We start from the raw sequence: 11,787 nt of genomic DNA, 5'->3' as shown, positions 1-11,787 counted from the left end.
GGACTTCAATTACATTGGATACACATACAGAAGTGAGATTGCTGGCACATATGGTAATTCTATTTTTAGTTTTTTGAGAACCCTCCATACTATTTTCCAAAATGATTGTGGTTACTTGACATTTCCACTAAAAGAGCACAAGAGTTTCCTTTTATCCACATCCTCACCAACATGTGCTATCACTAATCTTTTGATAATAGCCACTTTAACAGGTATGAGGCCATATTGTGGTTTTAATTTGCATTTCCTTGACAATTAGAGATGTTGAGCACTTTTTCATGTATCTTTAACCTATTCTTATCTCTTCTTTTGATAAATGTCTGTTCAGATAGTTTTCCAATTTTAAGTTTTGTTATTTGTTTTCTTGATATATTACATTTGTTGTGTTCCTTATATATTTTGGATATTAGCCCCTTATCACACATATGGTTTGCAAATATTTTCTCCTAACTTGTGGGTGGTCTCTTCATTATATTTACTTTTCTGGGCAGAAGCTTATTAGTTTGAGGCCATCAAACTATTTGTTTATTGTTAACTGTGCTTTTCAAGTCCTAGCCAAGAAATCATTGCCAGAACAATGTTGTGTAGTTTTGCCCTATGTTTTCTTCTACAAGCTTTAGAATTTCAGGTCTTACATTTAAGTCTTATGTCCATTTTGAGTTGGGCTTTGTATAGATAAGGGTCCAATTTCATTCTTCTTCATGTGGACTTCTAGTATTCCCAACGTGATTTATTAAAGAGACTGTTCTTTCTCCCTTGTGTGTTACTGGTGCCTTTGTGGAAAATCAATTGGCCATAAATACTTGGGCCTATTTTTGAGCTTTCTCTTATTTTGGATAACTAATAACCTATTATTTGTATAAATTTAAGGGGTACAAGTGCAATTTTTTGGTTTTTAATTTTTTGATTTTTAATTTTTGTTGGTACATAGAGTTAGATGGGTATATTGCATAGTAGTGAAATCTGGACTTTTAGTATACCCATCACCTGAATAATGTGCATTATATCCATTCAGCAATTTCTCATCCCTCACCTCCTCCCTCTGCCTCCCTTGCAAGTCTGCAATATCTATTATTCCATCCTGTATGTCCACGTGTAAACATTATTTATCTTCCACTTTAAGTGAGCACATGCAGTATTTGACTTACTATTTCTGAACTGTTTCACATGAGATAATAACCTGCAGTTCCATCCAGTTGCTGCAAAATACATGATTTCTTTCTTTATGGCTGAGTAGTCTGGTGTGTGTGTGTGTGTGTGTGTGTGTGCACGCGCATATATGCACATGCACACAACACATTCTCTTTATTCATCTGATGATGGACACTTGGGTTGATTCCATATCTTTTTTATTGTAAGTAGTGCTGCAATAAACATATGAATACAGTTTTTTTTTAAATATAATAATTTCTTTTCCTTTGGCATTATATCCAGTAGTGGGATTGTTAGGTGAAACGGTAGTTAAATTTTTAGTTATTTGTGAACTTTCCATAGAGGTTTTCCATAGAGGTTATACTAATTTATATTTCCACCAACAGTGTCTTTTTCTTTTTCTCTGCAGTCTCACCATCATCTGTTACATTTGGACCTTTTAAATAACAGTCATTCTGACTGAGGTAAGATGATTTCTCATTGTGGTTTTAGTTTTCATTTCTCTGATGATCAGTAATGTTTATCACTTTTTCATACGTTTAATGACTATTTGCATATCTTTCTTTGAAAAATGTCTATTTATGTCATTTGCTTGCGTTATAATGAGGTCATTTGTTTGTTGTTGTTGTTGTTGTTAAGTTGAATTCCCTGTAAATTAGGGATTATCAGTCCCCTGTGGGACATATAGTTTGTAAATATTTTCTATCATTCTGTAGGCTGTCTGTTCACTCTGTTGATTATGTAATTTGTTGTTAGGGAGCTTTTTCATTTAAGTCTCAATTGTCTATTTTTTGTTGTTGCTTGGGCTTTTGAGGTCTTAGTCACGAATTATTTGCCTAGACCAATGTCCACAAGAATTTTCCGTAGATTTTCTTCTAGTATTTGTATAGTTTCAGGTCTTACATTTAAGTCTTAAATCCATCTTGAGTAATTTTTTGTATGTGGTGACAGATTGGTATCCAGCTTCATTCTTCTGCATATAGATAGCCAATTTACCCAGCATCATTTATTCAAAAGGATGTCCTTCCCGCATGTTGGGGGGCTTTTATTGGCTTTGTCAAAGATTATTTGGCTATAAATATGTAGCTTTATTTCCGGGTTCCTTCTTCTGTTCTACTGAAATGTGTGTCTGTTTTCATCCCAGTACCATGCTGTTTTGGTCACTGTAGCTTTGTAGTATAATTTGAGGTAAGGTGGCCGGGCGCGGTGGCTCATGCCTGTAATCCCAGCACTTTGGGAGGCTGAGACAGGTGGATCACAAGGTCAGGAGATTGAGACTATCCTGGCTAACATGGTGAATCCCTGTCTCTACTAAAAATGCAAAAAATGAGCCAGGTGTGGTGGCGGGTACCTGTAGTCCCAGCTACTCGGGAGGCTGAGGCAGGAAAATGGTTGGTGTGAACCCAGGAGGCGGAGATTTCAGTGCGCCGATATTGTGCCACTGCACTCCAGCCTGGGTAACAGAGTGAGACTCTGTCTCAAAAAAAAAAAAAAAAAAAAAAAAAAAAAAAAATTTGAGGTAAGGTATTGTGATGCCTCCAGCTTGTTCTTATTATGCTTAGGACTGCTTTGGCTATTTAAGTTCTATTTTAGTTCCATATGAACTGTAGAATTCTTAAATTTAAATGTAATCAGAAGAGGGTGCCAAATCTTTCTTTTAAAGCCTTTTAGCATTGTTATTGCCAATGAAAAACTTAGAATATTGGCATTATTTTCAAATTCTCTCATAGGCACTTGGTTAGAAATTTAAACAATTTCTCCTGCTCAACATTTTCTAAATATTTACCTCTTTATTTCTATCTCATCCTAAGCCTTATTTCCTTTTTTAACATGGCTTAGTATAATTTCCTATTTATTAACTTTCTTATAGCCCTAGCATAATTTATAAATATTGTGTGATGATTTCTTATATCTCACTGTACATTAAAAAAATAAGTTAAGTCCATAGCAATAACTAGAAACTTTACAACTCTCTAACATATTTTATCTTGTCTTTTTATTCAGCTTCCTCAGGGCTAGTTACTTTAAATAATAGAAAACGGAAAAAAACAGCTTTTCAACTACATTATGTATAAGCTTGTGTCAAATTTTTTTCAAGCCAGCACTAAGGGAGGAGTTCTCAGAGTGGACTATTTCAAAAATTCCCTTTTTGGATGAACATATTACCGAAAAAGAGACTGTCTAAAGTAGAAACTTTTAGCCTTGGCATTTTGACATTTTGTACTGGGTAATTTTGTACCAGATAATTCTTTGTTTTGTGGGGGTGGGGTGGGCATCTGGTGCATTATAGTATTAGGTTGGTGCACAAGTAATTGCAGTTTTTGCCATCAAAAGTAATGGCATTAATATTAATGGCAAAAGCTGCAATTACTTGTGCACAAACCTAATATATTAACAGATTCCCTAGCATCTACCCATGAAATGCCAGTAGCACCCCGCAGTTGTGACAACCAAAACTGTTTCCAGATATGGTCAAATCTCCCTTGGGGGACAAAATCACCCCTTGTATTAGTCTGTTCTCACACTGCTAATAAAGACATACCTGAGACTGGATAATTTATAAAGGAAAGAGGTTTAATTGACTCACAGCTCCACAGGACTGGAAGGCCTCAGGAAACTTACAATCATGGTGGAACAGGAAGTAAACATGTCCTTCTTCACATGGCAGCAGCAAGGAGAAATGCAGAGCAAGGGTGGGGGAAGCCCCTTCTAAAACCATCAGATCTCATGAGAACTCACTACATATCATGAGAATGGTATGGAGGTAACTGTCTACATGATTCAATTACCTCCCACTGGGTCCCTCCCATGACACATGGGGGTTATGGAAAATACCGTTCAACATGAGATTTGGGTGGGGACACAGCCAAACCATATCACTCTTGATTGAGGCGATTTAAGCATTTGGTTAAATATAAGAAAAAACAATATTTAGGCTATTCAGCCAGTAAATTGGGTAATCTTGGGCCTATAAATTCTTAATCTCATTTAGAGGCAACAGAAAGATGCTCAAGCATTGTATCAGGAATCAAAATTCCTTTCTAGAAGGAAGTTTTGAAATTCATCTTACAAAAAGTTCTGGCCTAGAATGGTCTAAGATAATTCTTTCTCAACGTTTCTTATCTTTGTCACACCTAATATAATCTTTTTCATGAAAACATTTTGTAATATTTTCTTTATAATCCTTAATTCAAAAAATAAATGAGAAGTTAAAAAGCTTTAACTATAATATTAATGATAAAAGGAAAGTAATTGATAATATTAATGATATGTATTTCACTATGTTGATGCTCAGGCCTGATTATACCAGAAGATCTAATGAAGCATTTACAGGCTTTCACCTATACATGGCATCACCATAAATGCAACAGCTACAAATGCAGCCTGAGAGAGGAGCACTGTATTGACAAATCAAATATGTGGGCAGCATTACCACAACTGATGCAGTTTTCAAAAATAGCAGACAACTTGATAAAATTCTAAACCAAACAATGTACAGCCTTGTTTAAATTTATACAGTAGTGATTCCAAAATAAAAACCTAGTGTATTAGAACCTTGCGAAGAAGTTTTGTTTATATAAAAAACGGAAGTGGTCTCTGTTATCAGATGATTATAAATATGATTGTATTAGTGAGGGTTCTCTAGAGTGACAGAACTAATAGGATATATATTTACATAAAGGGAGTTTAGTAGGGAGAATGGGCTCACACTATCAAAAGGCGAAGTCCCAGGATACGCCATCTGCAAGCTGAGGAAGAAGCCAGTAGTGGCTCAATCTGAGTCCCAAAGCCTTAAAAGCAGAGAAGCCAACAGTGCAGGTTTCAGTCTGTGGCTGAAGGCCTGAGAGCACCTGGAAACCACTTGTGTGAGTCCAAGAATCCAAAGGCTGAAGAACCTGGAGTCTGAAAATATGCACACATGAAAATATGTAAACCTCCTTTGTGAAAATCATCCAGCACAGGAGAAAAATGAAAGCTAGAAGACCTAGCAAGCCACGTTATCTCACTTTCTTCCACCTGCTTTGTTTTTGCTGCACTGGAAGCTGATTGGATGGTGCCCACCCACACGGAACGTGGGTCTTGCTCTGCCAGTCCACTGACTCAAATGTGAATCTCCTCTGACAACACCCTCACAGACACACCCGGAAACGATACTTTACCAGGTCTCCAGGCATCCTTCAATGCAATCAAGTAGACACCTAATATTAACCATCACAACAGTTTTCACTTTTATGAATGCCAAGTACAATAATCAAAAGTTGCGAGGATGTGGGATGGTTATGTATAGTGCCGGACTGTCCTGCTCTGTCCATGTCAATGCCAGTCATAGTGCACCCCGATCATTAAGACAACCAAAATTTTCCTGAACATTTCCAAAACGCTAGGTGGCAGAACTCCGCTCTAAATAAATCCACTCAGGATTTGGATTCTGCTCCGGTGTAAAATGCATGTTTCTTAGATTCCTACAGAAGATGGTTATAATTAAAGATCTTATATTCTAACCTTCACAGAGTCTGAGTTAGTGGGACTCAAGTGGAGTTTAAAAATCTCAGCTTTTTTAACAAGAGTTGAAGATGAATCTGATGCAGATCCTTTGTGGAGATACTTTGAGAAAACACTTGAAAATATGTAAACCTCCTTTGTGAAGAGTCGAAACTTCATGGGTGTATTAGTTAAATATGTCATGCATTTGGCAAAAGACAGTGGTCTTCATTTTCTCCTTATTTATCTTACAGTCTTGCAATCTTTAACTTGTCTTTAAGTTATTCATCAAATTCTGTGAAATGGTGTCCTAATGAAGGTCTTTTCATTACTTGTCAAGTCAAAAGAATGAAGCACAGTGATGCTATTTTTTTAAAACTCAAAATCTGGTAGATTTATTTACTGCCTATCATGTACAATTGTTTTGAATTAATTTTGTTATGATCCTGACCACTTAAAAAGATTTATCAAAAGTTTTTACACCTGATACAAGATATAGTGATATTTAAATAAATGACAAATTTATAATTTACAAATTTATTTCATATTATCGTTTTCTTCTTGCACACCATGCATTAAAAAGTAGACAAACTTCATAGGGAAACTCCTGCAAAGAAAAAATATGGATTATGGCAAGTGTAAAGACTTGAGGAAGGCTGATAAGAATCCATGCTTATGAGCTTAAAGGTTTGCATGACAAAGAGTTAAAATGATCAGCTACTTTAAAGAAAACTTACTATATAAATAATCTTATTGTATTGATATTTGTGACTGTAAAGTTATTTAAATCGGTATCATTATATCTTGTTTGGGAGGAGTATAACACATTTTGAATATCTTTGTGTGTTTTTGCTAATTCTACAGAAATTGGTATCCATTCTTTTTTAAGCCATATTCACCTAAATGTAAAATGTATCATTAAATTTCAACTTCTAAGTCCACTTCTAGTTTCTTATTACTGTAAGTCAGTTCAGGAATGAACAAGATTTGTTTCACTTTCAACATGCATTCTTGAATTTGAGTGAGATAAATACAGGCTATTTTAAATACATCTAAAATGTAATTACTTGTTGAAATAATTTTATATAGAGAATTAATCATCTATTATTTTTCAAATATGCCAGATTAGTTCTATGAGACTCAAAATATAAAGGTCGTTAATATGTGGAAATTTGCTACCGATTTTGGAAGTTCATTGATTACATTTGCCTATACTATATACAATAAAGATTATTTTCAAAAAATCAATCTACTTTAAAAGTGAGTGAATGCTGTGAACTCCTATCTAGACTACCTTAAAATTTTGATATGATAATAAAAAATTTAGATATGTGCAAAATACTTCAACAAATTAAAATGAAAACAGACTAGGTAAAATAACATATGTAGAAAATTCTTTTATAATAAAATATATAAGTATCGACAGTTTTCTTTGGGTTAAATCATAACTTTATATTATGATGAAAATTGAATTTGTACTTTTCTTATCTAAATAATATTTTACATTTGTATAGTATTTAACACTATTCATATCATTTATCCTTTATCAGTTCTGTAATTTAGGTCCTCCTTCTATGTGGTCAACTTTATTTCCAATCTTGGTCCTATCAATTTTTAATTTCAGCATTGGCAAGTTATCTAAATCATGTTAAATGTGTATCTTTTTGTTATTGTGAAAATTAAATGAATTATTTTACTAAAGGGTTTACCAAAGTGGGCACATGCATATTGTTTGTTGTTCTTTTTATTTATATTATATAGATAAGAGATCTGAAGCTCCATGGGAGAAAAGAAATAGTTCAAATCAGTGTTTCTCACACTTTTAATTTTTTTTTTAAAATTGATGTATAATACGTATACATATTTATGGATTAAATGTGATATTTTGATATATGCATATAATATGTAGTGATCATATCAGGGTATTTGGGATAGGTATCACCTCAAACATTTATTATTTCTTTGTATTGGGAATATTTCAAATATTATTTTCTAGCTATTTTGAAACACACATTATATTGTTGTAAACTTAGTTACTTTACTGTGCTGTTAAACACTAGAACTTATTCCTCCTCTCTGACTGTATGTTTGCATCCATTAACCAAACTCTCTTCATCATCTTGGAACCCCTACCCTTCTCAGCCTCGGGTAACCATCATTATACTCTCTACCTCTATGAGATCGATTTTTCTAGCCCCAACATATGAGTGAGAACATGCAATATCTGTCTTTCTGTGCCTAGCTTATTTCATTTAAAGTAATGAGCTCCAGTTCCATTAATGTTGCTGCAAATTACAGAATTATATTCTTTTTAAGCCCTAATAGTATTTCTTTGTGTGTATATACCACATTTCCTTTATCCATTTATCCATTGATGGACACTTTGATTGATTAGGACACTTTTAGGTTGACATGTAGGTTGATGTGATTGCAATGAAAAGTATAAAATATATTTTATTTCACTAGCCAATATGTATATTCATATACGTTATATATGAGACAAATGTTTCACAAAACGAATTTACTTTTCCTGCATGCAATGAACTCAGACTTTTTTCTATTATATCATATTCTATCTGCTTATGTCCTAGTATTTTTTAAGTTGATCATGACCCGCTAAATTGATTTGCCAAAGTATAATTCACTCACAACAAACAGTTTGAAGAACACAACTGTATTCAGATAGGAAATTGCAGAGCTGGCACTTGAATCCCTAGCTACTGTAGACTATGGGCACCTTGAGGGCAACAGCTATGTCTTAGCCCTGATTCTTCACAACACCAAGAATAGTGCTTTGAAGAGTGGAAGTTTAAAAGGCCTGCTGAGTCATTTATAATTCTAAATCTTTCTGACACGAGAACTTTTCTGTGGGTAAATATAGCCTTTTTTGCACATAAATGTTAATTTTGTATTAGGCATAGAGGACAGGGAAGTTACATGAAAAGAAGTAAAGAGGACTACACTTGAGAACCATTAATAAAACCCATAAAAAGTTTTGGTTAGGAGGAAACATCTACAAAAAATAATTCTGCAAGAAAGTGAGGAATGTTTTTGTATCACAGACTAGACATGAATCAGCAATGTAACGTGGCAACAGATCAATACCCTTTTGAGCTTCAACACTTCGCAAAACAAGGATGTTCCATTTGCTTTCTAACACTGCAGAGCTGATCAGTAAATGGTGATCATGAACAATAATAAGGCCTATGGTGATAAAGTGCATATTTGTGATAATCAGTGTTTAGCTGAGTTTACTAGGATGGGAGTATCGATCAATAAATTAGTCAGCAATCCTAAAATAGCATTTCTATCCATTTTCCCTCTAATAAACTTTAATTGATATTGCTATAAAAGTTTATAAGAACCCTCTATAAGGCTGACCACATTTCTCTTCCTATCCCTCAGTAACACTTTTTATTCTCCTTAAAACAAAAGAAGGAAATAAAATGAAAGGTATAAAAATCTAAAAGTAATTGAAATAGCTTGGTATTACCATAAGAAAAGAGTGCTTCAAATTCATATTGCTTGTTACAAGAAGTAAGATATCATAATCAAATATTGTGTACATTATAATCACACACATGCACACACACACATATGAGAAGCAAGAAGTCTGGATGATAGAGAAATTTTGCAAGATGTTTTCCTATTATAATTTGTTTAAAATATCTAACTTTTAAACAAATTACTTGAAGTACTTGAAATACACTTTTTAAAGATTGAAATTCTCTGTTGTAAGTGAAAAAGGGAGTTAACCAATATAGATAGATAGATAGATAGATAGATAGATGATAGATAGACGATGGATAATATAGTAATCCATAAGAGTTGCATGTGCAGATGAAATATAAAAACTCTTTTTAACAATTTCACTCAATTTATGACCTCTTCTGAAATATTAAGTATAACAGTTTTCCTATAACTTTTGACCCAGGCTGGGTGCAATGGCTCGCACTTATAATCCCAGCACTTTGGGAGGCCTAGGCAGGAGGATCACTTGAGCTCAGGAGTTCTAGACCAGCCTGGGCAACATAGTGAAACCCCGTCTCTACAAAAAATACAAAAATTAGCTGGGCCTAGTGGAGTGCAGGTGAGCCAGGTGGGCAGAGTTTGCAGTGAGCCAAGATTGCCCCACTGCACTCCAGCCTAGGTGATGAGAGTGAAACCCTGTCTCCTAAAAACAAGCAAACAAACAAAAATTTTTGACCCAGCCACTAACTCACAGGTAATTACTACTAGACACAGGGTCCCACGATCTCATAGAAAGTAGCTGAAAATAGTCCAACATTTAAAACTCACCAACCAGCTTGTTCTAGTGCAATTTTCCAAGTGACATTAGATAGTTAGCACAAACGCAGTCATAATGGAAGTCTTCAATATCTACTTGCTTTATTTTCAAACTACTGAGAAATTAAGTCCGTTTCAATGAAAGCATATTTCAGGCCATATTTCACAGCAATTGGTGAAACAATGAATTAAGAGGGTGTAATTTTATCAATGATTTAGTGAGAATATGAAGAAGTTCCTCCATAGAAGACAAAGAAAATATTTGTCTTCATAAATTTTATTCTCTATTTAATCTAGCCTATTTTCAACAATATTTATTAAATGAGATTTTCAAATGCAAGACCCATTAATAGAGTGGAGTAGAAGACAGTATTAAAGTTCTTGGCCATAGTAAGGAAATCATTTATGATTTTTTTTCCATTTAAAGAAATAAATATATGTGTGCGAAAATCATTATGAAGTATTTCTTACTGTAGGCAGTGCTCGAAATCTGTAAAATAATTCTATATAGATAAAATAAAGAATGGCTGACAGTGATATCCTGAAATTTGAAACTTGAAATATTTCATATTAAAACACAACAGGTTTACATTTCAGAGTGCGTATGTTTTGGAATTTAATGTGTTGGAAGGAGAACCCAGTGTAAGTTATGTCTTTCTTTTTAAAATTTTTCTTATTGAATTCTAAAATGGATGTCCTAGTTTAACCCAATGTTTTATTAAAAAAGGATAAAAGGAAAGCTGAAAGTTTAAAGTTAGATTTCATACTGGTTCACATTTAAAGACTGTTTATTAGAACTTAGATTGACATATAATGACATACAAATAGGATGTAATGAATAATCAATAATATCCAACAAATGAAGAATGAAGACTGTAATTCATTCATAAAAATGTAGAACTGTAATGAAATTTCAACTATCCAATATTTTTCACTAGCAGTGAGACATGTACTTCACCATCTTTCAATATATTACTATATTTGAATACTGTTAAATTAAGTGTAACTTAAAGCTGCCTCCTTATAAGTTTGGCATAAAGTTTTCTCCACACATAGTGAACTGTAACCTAACTGGACGTGAATACAGACTGTAACCTACTCTTTTGCCAATCATCATGTTTCAGCCAGTCAAAGGTGGCCAACTGCTCACACCATGTTCAAATAAGGCAAACGCCATGCCGAAACCAGTTCAGCTATTTTGGAACCTCACTTCAGTTTTCTGTAAGTCAACTTCCTTTTCCTGTCCATAAATTCTCTCCAAACGTGGTAGTGCTGGAGTCTCTCTGAACCTATTTTGGTTCAGGGGAGTGCCCTACTTGTGAATCATTCTTTGCTTAATTAAATTCTGTTAAATTTAATTTGTATCAAGCTTTCCTTTTAATAATATCAATGTCTTAATATAATTGAGGAAACCTCAGTTAACATCATAGCATTTTTATTTTCATTCAACTTGTGTCTCACGTGTCAATTCCCACCCCATCTAAGCTTGGAACTATATATTTAATTTATTGGCAGAGATTAATATTTCTAAGTTTTAACCTGCTTACAAGTGTAATTTAAAAACAATTAATGAGATGATTATTATTATTTTTGCTTGATGATTTGTTGAAGTTCCTTATAGATTCTAGATAGTAGGCCTGTGTCAGATGCATGGTTTGATAATATCTTCTCCCATTCTGTAGGTTATCTGTTTGCTCTGTTGATAGTTTATTTTGCTGTGCAGAAGCTCTTTAGTTTAATTAGATCACACTTGCCTATTTTTGTTTTTCTTGCAATTGCTTTTTGGGACTTACCCAAAAATTCTTTACCAGGGTCAATGTCAAGAAGAATATTTCCTAGGTTGTGTTCTAGGCTTTTTATAGTTTG

This window comes from Pongo abelii, chromosome Y (genome assembly GCF_028885655.2).
Source record: "Pongo abelii isolate AG06213 chromosome Y, NHGRI_mPonAbe1-v2.0_pri, whole genome shotgun sequence".
Taxonomy (NCBI): Eukaryota; Metazoa; Chordata; class Mammalia; order Primates; family Hominidae; genus Pongo; species Pongo abelii.
This window is presented reverse-complemented; position numbering follows the sequence as displayed.